This window comes from Scylla paramamosain, chromosome 28 (genome assembly GCF_035594125.1).
Source record: "Scylla paramamosain isolate STU-SP2022 chromosome 28, ASM3559412v1, whole genome shotgun sequence".
Lineage (NCBI taxonomy): Eukaryota > Metazoa > Arthropoda > Malacostraca > Decapoda > Portunidae > Scylla > Scylla paramamosain.
This window is the reverse complement of record NC_087178.1, coordinates 17,382,251-17,394,750: the sequence shown is the minus strand read 5'-3', so window position 1 is coordinate 17,394,750 and position 12,500 is coordinate 17,382,251. Positions and strand designations below refer to the sequence as shown.

General features: G+C 41.3%; 1 protein-coding gene across 1 annotated transcript in view; it reads right to left on the bottom strand.

The window, feature by feature from the left end:
* The window catches only part of LOC135115093 (uncharacterized), a 51,307-nt gene extending 42,080 nt beyond the window's left edge, over window positions 1-9,227 (bottom strand). The window contains exon 1 of the mRNA XM_064031585.1: window positions 9,010-9,227. The gene's annotated coding sequence lies outside the window, so the exon portion shown is untranslated. The remainder of the gene's footprint in view (window positions 1-9,009) is intronic.
* Between the last annotated feature and the right edge of the window lie 3,273 nt (window positions 9,228-12,500).

Genomic DNA, 12,500 nt, shown 5'->3' with positions numbered 1-12,500 from the left:
CTCCACCACCTCTTTCTCCTCCTCCTCCTCCTCCTCCTCTTCTTCTTTCTTCGCCTCTTCCTCTTCCTTACGGATCAAGGCCTTCCAGTCATGCACCTTTACTTCCCAGACCGTTCTGTAAGCCGCACTCGCACGCATGCACGCGCGTACAAGTATACACACACACACACACACACACACACACACACACACACACACACACACACACACACACACACGAAAAAATCCCATCATCTTCTAATAACGTATGCGGAAAAACTCTACAAACACACACACACACACACACACACACACACACACACACACACACACACACACACACACACACACACACACTGATGCATGCAACGAAAAACAGACACACAAACAGAAAAACGTATGCAGCAGTCTTCCGCCCACTGCTGTTTGCACATACCAGAAACACACACACACACACACACACACACACACACACACACACACACAGGCCAGCAGCAGAACTAAGCTGTCACACTACACGTATTTTTGGGAGGTGAACTGAATCGAAGAGCGTACACACACACACACACACACACACACACACACACACACACACACACACACACACACACACACACACACACACACACACACACAGTCCCCTTAGGCGAATAACAAGTTACACACATCCAATCTGTATGCAATTTTAGAAGTCGACTCTCTCTCTCTCTCTCTCTCTCTCTCTCTCTCTCTCTCTCTCTCTCTCTCTCTCTCTCTCTCTCTCTCTCTCTCTCTCTCTCTCTCTCTCTCAAGTGATACATTCTTTTCTTCATATACTCCTCCCAACATAGTTCTCTTCATTACCCCTCCTCTTCCTCTTCCTCTTCCTCTTCCTCGTCTTCCTCATTCTCCTGGTTTTTTCCCCTCCTCCTCCTCCTCCTCCTCCGCCCACACCTTATTATCTTCTAAACACAATCTCCCAACTTCTCTCCCTCTTTCTCCCTCTCTCTCTTTCTCTCTCTCTCTCTATCTCTCCTCTCCTCTTCTCTTCTCTTTCCACACTCTCATCGACATCTCTCTTCACTCTCTTTTTCCTCTCTTTCTTTCCCTCATAACAACTTTCTCACCCATTTCCCTCGCGAGCTCAAACTCTCTCTCTCTCTCTCTCTCTCTCTCTCTCTCTCTCTCTCTCTCTCTCTCTCTCTGGAAATGCTCTCTTTCACCACCACTATCACTGCGAACAACCACCACCACCACCACCACCACCACCACCACCACCACAACAACAACAACAACAACAACAACAACAACAACAACAAGATAATCAAGGAAGACTAATAAAGCTTCTATGTTACGTCCATGACTGTGATTTAGTGCGCGCATAATAAATACGTGTATAAAATGCAAATTTGCTGGTCATTAAGATGAAAGGGTTAATTACTGTTTGGGGTATTGTTATTATTGTTATTATTATTATTATTATTATTATTATTATTATTATTATTATTATTGTTATTGTTATTATTTTTATTATTGTTGTTGCTGTTATTGTTATTATTATTATTGTTATTACTATCGTTGTTACTATTGTTATTGTTGTTTTTGTTGTTGTTGTTGGTGGTGGTGGTGATCTGATTGTTCTTGTTGTTGTTGTTGTCATCATCATCATCATCATCATCATCATCACAATGATAATAATAAGAAGAAAAAAACAAGAAGAACAAGAACAAGAAGAACAAGAACAAGAGAACAGATGATGATAATGATGATGATGATGATGAAGACAATAATTAAAGGTTTATGTGTTATTATCTTTGTTACATAACCTAATCTAACAGACTAGTCACTACTACTACTACTACTACTACTACTACAACTACTACTGCTACTACTACTACTGCTACTACTACTATCACTATCACATATGTTTAAATATCTCAGGTTTTTTCCAACATTAGACGAAACAAATAGATAAAAAAAATCTATAAATCTCTCTCTCTCTCTCTCTCTCTCTCTCTCTCTCTCTCTCTCTCTGACACACACACATAACACCATGAGGAAAGTGAGTCTGGTAAGGGAGGAGCTGATGAGACAAATAGCGTTAGATCGGAGGAGGAGGAGGAGGAGGAGGAGGAGGAGGAGGAGGAAGGAAGGAAGGGCGTGTCCGAATCCCATTATCTCGTCTTCGGCTTCGACTTCGTAACTTGTTCGTGTTGACACAGGAGAAGAGAATCAAATAAAGACCGATTACTCTCTCTCTCTCTCTCTCTCTCTCTCTCTCTCTCTCTCTCTCTCTCTCTCTCTCTCTCTCTCTCTCTCTCTCTCTCTCTCTCTCAAATTTGATCCGCTTATAGGTGATGAAGCTTCTCTTAATACCCTCTCAAAAGCACGCCCACACCCACACACACACACACACACGCACGCACACGCACACACACACACACACACACACACACTCCACAGACCAACAGATGCCGGAAGAGAATTCGAAATGTGACAAGTTAGAATGTTTGGAGCTGCTTGTGATGTTTCTAGTGTCAGGGTAGTGGTGGTGGTGGTGGTGGTGGTGGTGATGGTAACAAGGGGTGTGCAGGCGGAGGATAACGAAAGGTGTGGTGGGGATTAAGAGTTGTGGAGTGCAAAAGAAGGTTATAAATCAGTAAATAGACGGGAGGTATTGTAAAGTGTTGGTTGAGAATGCTTTTTGTTGTTATGTTTTAATATATACGAGTATGGTGCTACTACTACTATTTCTACTACTACTCCTACTACTACTACTACTACTACTACTACTACTACTACTACTACTACTACTACTACTACTACTACTACTGCTACTACTATCACCACTACAATACTGTATAAATTGTAGTAGTAGTAGTAGTAGTAGTAGTAGTAGTAATATCCTCACCACTACCACCACTACCACCACCACCACCACCACCACCACCACAATTACTCCCGTCATAACCCTGCCATCACTAAAGTAAATAAAACCAACATCACCACCACCATCACCATAATAGCAACTACTGCACCCACCATTACTATGCCTGACCTAACCACCTGCACTAATTAACCACACACACACACACACACACACACACACACACACAGAGAGAGAGAGAGAGAGAGAGAGAGAGAGAGAGAGAGAGAGAGAGAGAGAGAGAGAGAGAGAGAGAGCTTTTCAACCGGTTTTGCTTAGCTTCAGTCAACACCAAGATGTTAGCCTAATTCTCTCTCTCTCTCTCTCTCTCTCTCTCTCTCTCTCTCTCTCTCTCTCTCTCTCTCTCTCTCTCTCTCTCTCTCTCTCTCTGCAATTAAAAAAAATCCACTTCTTTAATTTGGAACTCAAACTTACTTTCAATGGAGATTAAAAAGAGCCACGCCACATTCGGACAAATTTTAATGTCAGCCGTTATGTTGTGTGTGTGTGTGTGTGTGTGTGTGTGTGTGTGTGTGTGTGTGTGTGTGTGTGTGTGTGTGTGTGTGTGTGTGTGTGTGTGTGTGTGTGTGTGTGTGTGTGCGTGGCTAATAATATGTTTGAATACCTTTACTTTGCACTGTGTACGTATTCATGTATGTGTACGTATGCATGAATGTGTGTATGTATGTATGTATGTTTGCATGCATGGATGTAGATTGATTACATACATACATACATACATACATACATACGCTGCATTTTCGCTTGTAATTTTATCCTGCTATGAAATATTACTTCATACACACACACACACACACACACACACACACACACACACACACACACATACACATACACACACACACACACACACACACACACACACACACACACACACACACAGGAAATGGTTTCACCTGCTCTGAGGGACAAATAAAAAAATAATAAAATAAAATGAATGAATAAATAATAAAATAAAAGTAAAAATCAAATAGAAACATGCGCAAAACAACCAATGTATATCTGTAAAACAAATCACCGTAGCCTCAGTTTGAAAAGCACTGCCTAAAAGTAAACACACATTCCGTTTTCATTAATATGCAATTAGTGAAGTACCCGTCGCAGCGCAGGGGAGACAGGTGGTGTGTGCGCGGCGTGGCTGGGCTCCACTCACGCCGCTTTTCACGCTACGTATAATTACTTTTTAAAATCACGTTCCTTCATTCCCTACTTGTCATGAATATTGCCGCCATCGCCGCTACTGCCATAACTGTGAATGAATCCGTGAAATGCGTTTGTACTCTTACCGCTGCTACTGCTTCTGCTGCTACTACTACTACTACTACTACTACTACTACTACTACTACTACTACTATAACCGTGAATCCGTGAAATGCGTTTGTACTGTTACCGCTACTCCTCCTCCTTCTCCTCCTCCTCCTCCTCCTACTACTACTACTACTACTACTACTCCTACTACTACTACTAGAAGTGTGAATCCGATAAATGCATTTGTAATTACCTCCACTACTACTATTTCTACAACTACTACTACTACCTCCACCATTACTGTCACGATTACAACTATAAGGAATACACCACCACCACCATCACCACTTCTCTTACTCCCACAACTGCATTCACTCGTATATAATTGATGTCATTGATTCAAGCAGGTATGCCGAACTCAGTCGATGACCTTAAAGGCTTCGGTCAGTAGCAAAAGAAACTACGCAAAAGGAGGAGGCGACTGAGCACCTGAGTACCGCGTCACGACCAGGTAAGACGCAGGTATGCCACAAATAAGGTAACACAGGTAACACAGAAGGAACATACAGGTGAAGAAGGGGTGTCACATAAATAGAGAAAGGTGACATAACAGGTGGAGATAGGTAACATAAAGGTAGAAGGGGTTAATACAGGTAATTGGTAAAGCAAAAATACAATATGTGAAGAAACGTAACATACAGGTAAACAAAAGCAAAAATAAGTAACAGGCAACAAAAATGAATACACAGGTAACACAAACATAACTGGCTGAAAAAAAAGAGTAGCATGAAAGTATACAAAGGGTGACGTACAGGTAGAAAAGACAACAGACAGGTAGATACAGGTAGACACACAGGTAACAGAGGTGAAATATAGGTAGATGCAGGTAACCACAAGCCACACCTTTCCTAATTTCCGCTCAAGTGTGACAGTAACTTTTTTTCCCTCTTCCCTTTTTTTTTTTTAATATATTCAATTACATACTCTATTCTTGAGCGGCGAACAATAATAATAATAATAATAATAATAATAATAATAATAATAATAATAATAATAATAATAATAATAATGTTTCTATTATACTATTGCTCGCATGTGGCTTTTTTTTTCATTGCCTCGCTCAATGAAACTACAAAAGAATTAAAATTAAGAGTTAATGAAACGGCATTGAAAAGTCTGCCCGTGTGTGTGTGTATGTGTGTGTGTGTGTGTGTGTGTGTGTGTGTGTGTGTGTGTGTGTGTGTGTGTGAGAGAGAGAGAGAGAGAGAGAGAGAGAGAGAGAGAGAGAGAGAGAGAGAGAGAGAGAGAGAGAGAGAGAGAGAGAGAGAGAGAGAGAGAGAGACCAACAGACACCCAACCAGACAGACAGCCATCCAGCCAACCAGACACAGACAGCCAGCCAGCCAGCGAACCAACCATTCAGCCAGCCAGCCAGCCAACCAACCATTCAAACAGACATCCAGACACACAGACAAACAAGACTACAAAGAGAAACACAGACACAGACACAGAATTAGTACGAGAAACCCAAACAGACCTCATATTAATAAAACTGGAAGAGCAAACAAATAAAGCAGCAATATGCATACTCGCCCCGTGACGCCATTGCAATACAGAGAGAATGGGATTATTAACTCGTCTATTATAGAAAACGACTCGTGTGACACCCCAGCTACGTGACGCCTTGGGTGACGCTATGGCGCACTGAAGAAAGACCAGGTGATAATAATAGAATAATGATTAAATACGAGTGAAACAAAAGGAGGATCTATATAAATACATGCAGGTAATTATGGATGTTGCAGTTGATTGAAAAAGAAAGGAAGGAATGGAAAAAGAGGAGTAATCAATGCGTATAAAAGTAATAATAATGAGATGGAATGATTACAAACAAAGGAAGAAAGAAAAGCGTAAAAAGACAAGTAACAATGGAATAATTAAAACCACAGAAACAAATTTTAAAAAGTTAGCCAATACGCGCACAAAGACAAAAGAATGATAAAACTAATTAAAAAAGAAGTAAAAAAGAAAAAGAAAGGGAAGACAAAAAAGAAAAACAGGAAACAGGAGAACAAGAATCAATATCCTTCCTTCTCCCTGCAAAATAAAGAGGAAAAAAATAAAAATAAAACAAAATCATACACAAGCAAAAAATTATCGTACCTCAAAAAATAATAATGCAGAAAACTGAAGAAGAACAGACATCCCTCCCTCCCCTCGTCCCTCCCACATCCTACCCCCCAAAAAAAAAAATAAATAAATAAAAAAATATCATACACTAGACAAAAAGTATCGTACCTCAAAAATTAATAATCACCAGACAAAGGACCAAAAAATTTGACAATAATCCTCATGCAAATTGAAAAAAAAAAGAAAAAAAGGAAAAGAAAAAAATATACCAAGAATTAATTCACAAACGTTACGAATAATAATAATAATAATAATAATAATGAATACAAAGACCAGGGTGGATGGGGGTGGTGAAATTTCAAGGTCATAACAGGGGCCTTTAACACCTTTCATTGCTACGGGATCGCCTTCATTATATTCTGAAAGCCATTAGAGGATTGGATCAAGCTCAGGAAGCTATTTTTTGAGGTGCGATAATTTTTTGCTTGTGTATGATTTTGTTTTATTTTTCTTTTTTCCCCTTTTTTTCATAATCCAAGCGTCAAAATGTGTTAGGAGTCAGTCACCCGATACATTCCATCATTTATATATCCCTCATTTATTTGCTATCAGTTATTTCCCTGTTTATCATTTGTCATTTACCCATTTACTTCTTATGCATTATTTTGTTATTCATCATTCGTTGTTATTTATTTGGCATTAGTTTGTTATTCATTACTTGTTATTTTTTTATCATTTTATCATTTGCTACTTAATTATTCAATCCTTCTGACAAATCTAACCTAACCTAACCAAACTATTACCGGAAAATACCACGGAGTCTAAAAATGGCCTAAATTACTGAAAGCCTTAACCGTTTGACTGTTAACGGTACAAGTAATTCTATTTTCAACAACCCTAGGTAATTTAACTCATCAGAAATTAAGCTACAGGCCCTAAAAAGATCCATTAGACATGCGATGATGGCTTTTGTTGAGTGTAACCTTTCAAAATCCTCATCCGGGCTTTTAAAAGACCACAATATCAAGCTGAGAAGTAGTTACAGGTATCAAAGGGTTAAAAAGACCAGTATTGTGATATAAGACTAACAAAGACGAATGAAACCCTTAAAACTATAAATACTTTAAAAATATTACATAAAAGGCATCCAGCTTCAAGAGTTCAATAAATCAAGGCGATCTGAACCTTTAAATACTCTCGAATGCCTTAAAATGTGATGTAAAAGGGATTCGATTCTATAAGTTCAGTAAAGTAAGATTCTGAAGGTGAGTGTGTGTTGATTTTACTTATTGCGTTGGTTACGATTTGTCAAGATTACAGGGTCGATAGTGAATTCTGGTAGTGAATGAACGGATGGATGAATGGACTGTATGTGTGTGTGTGTGTGTGTGTGTGTGTGTGTGTGTGTGTGTGTGTGTGCTTCATTCACGCTCCACTTCTCGTCTGTTTGTCCTTCATTTTCCTTCACTGCAGTATCACACACACACACACACACACACACACACACACACACAAGCAAATACATACAAACTGCATTCATTTACATACTCATAAATATCCCTCACACTTCCCTAGAGTTCACATAAATAAAACACCGTAATTCATCAGCACACGCAACGCACGCAAATAGACGAAAATATTACGGTAAATTTTTAATCGATGCGAGATAAAGAGGAATAATAATCGGGTTCAATGAGGTAATTCAGAGGTTTTCGTTCAGAGAATATTGTAGATGATCAAAAGGGGGAAAAAGAGACCACAGTATTCCTCTCTCTCTCTCTCTCTCTCTCTCTCTCTCTCTCTCTCTCTCTCTCTCTCTCAGTAATAAAGCTTATGGTCACCAATATATCGACTCACGTCACTGTCACCCGTCACCGTCACAACATCTCACCGCACTACGCTTTCTGTGGGTGAAACTGTGACAACTTTTAACCAATCAACCCTGACACTCCCTACCTTCCCCCTCTCCCTTCTCTTCCACTTCACTCCTTCACTCTTCCACTTCAACTCCGATACTCGTGAACTTCTGTCTTCCACCTCCATCTCCACCTCTCTCTTGTTCTTTTATTCCACATTATTCCTCATCCACTTGATTGCCTACGTTAATTTCATGGTTTTTGTGACATCCACGTTATCCACATTGCAGGTACAGTCTCCTATCATGATATCCACATCCCGTTATGACTTCCCATCCACATCACCAGTCTTCCATAATATCCACGTAACATGACACCCTCCCCTTATATCCACACCCCTCCCTATCGCATCTCCCCATTACGATATCCACAACTATACCCCCATACAGTTTCCCCATTCCATCCACGCCCCATCACAGTTCCCACATTACATATACACCCCATTACAGCTCCCCCGTTATATCCACACCCCATCACAGCCTCCCATCATGACATCCATACTCACACCCCGTCACACCCACACCCTCTCACACATCCCCGTCACACCCACACCTTATCACACCCTCCCGTTACATCCACACCCCATCACAGCATCCCATCATGACATCCACACCAATAACCCATCCACCACAGCACACCACATCCACCACAGCACACCACATCAGTCACCACATCAAATGCACGCCACATCCCCAGCTTCCAGGAACCGCCCCCTCCCCCACAAAGCTCCAGTCATTCCAGCGGTGCGTAGCGTGGCGACAGACACCGGAGCACCTCACTAATTAATCACCACCTGGACACCTGGCTCACCTGTTTACGGTAATTAGCATTTAAATCACTTCCCGGGTAAGGCACGCGCGTCACCACCACCCGCACTTCACTGGCGGCCGCTACAGAGCTGGGGACGCCGCTGGCCACCACTATTACCCGTGGATTAACCGTTTGTATCACCACTCGAGTCACATACACACGCCAGCGGGAGAGGAGGATGCGTACACCTCCATCTCTCACGGCGGCCGAAGCTACACTGAGCGGGGACAGCAAGTAGCGGCTAGCGTTGACTGGCCCCGCCCCCTAGCTCGACCTCTCTTTAACACCCCACCCCATCTCTCTCCCCTCCCACTGTGCAAACAGCCTCCTCCTTCAGTACTCGAGTCAGTTAAGTAATACCCCCCCAACCCTGGAAATATGCTCTACCAGGGCCTAAAAGGAGCGGAGATACAAGGCGGAGTAATGGGGTCAGCGACGGGCGGTTGAGGGAGGGACCCGAGCACCGCCGTTTATATTCCCAGGTCGAGAGGCGTTTTGGCGCGCAGGGGACGACATGACGACCTCCCACCAGCCCTGGACGAGGTGGTGATGTATTGAGGAACGACCAAGCCCGACATAGACACACACACACACACACACACACACACACACGCGCGCGCTGGTTGATTGGCTCAGCTTAACCAGATTTGTATGGGTGGCACCAGATTTACCGTGGCACTCGTAATCTGAACAGCTGCTACCGTGTGCTGGTTTGTGGCTTTCGAAAGTGACTTCATTCATCCTTTTCCCCCGTGATGACAACTTTTGAAACGCTAATCTTTATACTACAGTCACTTAAACTCTACGTATGTAAAAGTCGGCACCAAGAGTATTTTATAATAATCTTACAGGTACTTACAATACATATAGAAAAGATTTATAGTACAGTATCCAATTTTTAGCAGGTACAGTGTTTAGAGACAGCTGTCAGACAAAAAGGAAAAAGCCTCAGTGTAGTTGGTGACTAGGAAAACAAAATATCAAATAGCAATAAACGGGAATAATTCTGTAGTTTGGAAAGGACAACAATTATTAACCTCTTATTCTCGTATCCATACTAATAATTTTTCCACTGTACTCTGAATGTAAACAAAGGCAGACCGTAGCAGTGAACGGGAATAATTCTGTAGCTTGGGAAGGACAAAATTTAGCCTCCACGTCCCTTTCTGTTGTATTCATGCAAATAAACAATTCCCACAGAGCCCTGGACATAAACAAAGGACGTAACAGTGAAAGGGCTGAGAGTTAAAAGCTCCACCAGTGAAAGTCATACAGGGGGAGGATAACACGAGACTCTTAAAACTATACGACACAATAGAACTTAGGAGGGTGAACACAAGGGAATACAAAGGAATACCAAGTAGGATGGATAAGATTACGAGGTTACTTATGAAGGATGTTGTGTTAGGATATGTTAGGATGACATGTACTTGCTTAGGATGTGATAAACTTAGGATGCTGAAGGATGCTCCGGTAGGATAAGGTATGCTAGGATGGCGTGGAAGTGTTAAAATAGGACGTGATAAATTTACTGAAGGGCGTCATATGATAGGATGTGTTAGGATGACATGTAAATGGTTAAAATAGGATACAATGAACTTTGGAGGGCAGGAGTGGAATATATTAGAAAAATTATACGAAGATAAAAAAAAAAAAAAAATAGATAGTTTGGCCACTTGAAAGAGAAGACCGGGAACCAATTAACCCTTTGACTACTTGCCTTAATTACTAATCTCTGAGACATCTCTACTTGTTCTACAGCCACCTCCAATCTTTAAATAACATAGAAATTGCAAAATCTATCCTTTTTTCATCCCTAACTTTCTTGTAGATGCTTATAAAGATTCCATGCATTGCTTTTGGTGCTGTTAACTGTTTGGTATCACAGTGATACGAAACAGTTAAACTGGAGAAAAGCAGATGAGGGAGGAAGATCGAGGGGAAGACAGAGAGCGAGATGAAGGGATGGTATTACGGTAGAACTGCAAAGGATGAGAGGCACAGAGGAAGAGGCAAGGGACAGACACATCCGGAGGAGACTCATACAAGGCGCCAACCCTTCACTCCAGTAAAACAGCGAAACGAGAATAGGAACATAAGAACATGAACATAAAAAAATAAGGGAAGCTGCAAGAAGCGACCAGGCTTACACGTGGCAGTCTCTGTATGAAATATAGGATAAACTTAGGATGCTGTACGATAGAGTGTATTAGGATGATAGGATTTAATGGACAGATGATACTGAAGGATTCTGTTATAAGGTCAGGTGTCAAGGTGAGACAGCAGGACTCATTAAGAGAGGATACGTTTGGCTAAGTTAATTAACGTGGAGAGGGGAGGAAGGGAGGATCATAATAGGGCAAACTAGGATGGGTAACAGCAGGATGAGACTGAGTAGGATGAATTAGGATGGAGTAATATGCTTCCCAGGTGAGTGAAGGTGAGGACTAAGCAGGATGAAGGGAGGGACTTGACTAAAATCCTGCATCACAGTTAAGTGAAAAATGGAAGTAGGTGAAGAAAGAAAAGAATAAGTAGGATAAAACAGAACCCTTGCGCAAAACCCTACCATAAAACGAAGCAGGTGAAAATGGAAGTACGAGAAGGTGAAGACTAAGCAGGATAAAACAGAACCCTTCCCTGAAATCCTACAATACAATGAAGGAGATGAAGGTAAATAAAAGTGACGAGTAAATAAGGAAAAATTAAACCCGCCTCCCTCCAATCCTACAACACGATAGAATAACATACAAAAAATACCCCAAAAAAGGATAAACCCCATCAAACAGAAACATCCACAGCGTCAGGAATGGAAAAGGGTTAAATGAACGAGTTACACCGGCGCCAGATTACAACACCAGGAATTCCAAAAAGGCGCAAAACGTGTTCCTGGGAAAAATTACTTAAGAGCATTGAATCGCTTCCATAAGAGCACTGGAACCTTTAAGAGGAGCAGGAAGAGTGTTAGATCCTATGATTGACACTTAAGATTCCTTTTGGGTTGCTTAGGTGGCATTGAGAGGAAGAGCGAAGGAGAGGAGCAGAGAATGAAAATGGAGATGAAGTGACGGAAAAGAAAAAAATATCGAAAGAGAGAATAATGAAAGAAAAACAAATAAGATGACGTGTAGAAGGAAAGAGAGAGAGAAAAAAATTTAAGTATATGAGAAGGAAGGAGAGAAGAACGAAAAATATGACATTAATTATTGAAGGACAAGGAAACGTGGAAACAAGTGAAAAGGAAGGAGAAGAGAATTAAAAAAAAAAGGAAATACAGAAGGAAAAATTAAAGCCGGAAACACATGGATACGAAGGAGAGGGGAAAAAAATAGATGAAGTATAGAAGGAAAAAGGGAAGCCAGAAGCAGATGGGAGGAGGAAAGGGAGGAGAGAGAAATAATCGATAGAAATATGTGTAATAAATTAAGATTACCCTATTAGAGGAGGGGAAGAGAAGGGGGGATTGTGGGGAGGGTGATTAAGGGAAGGGA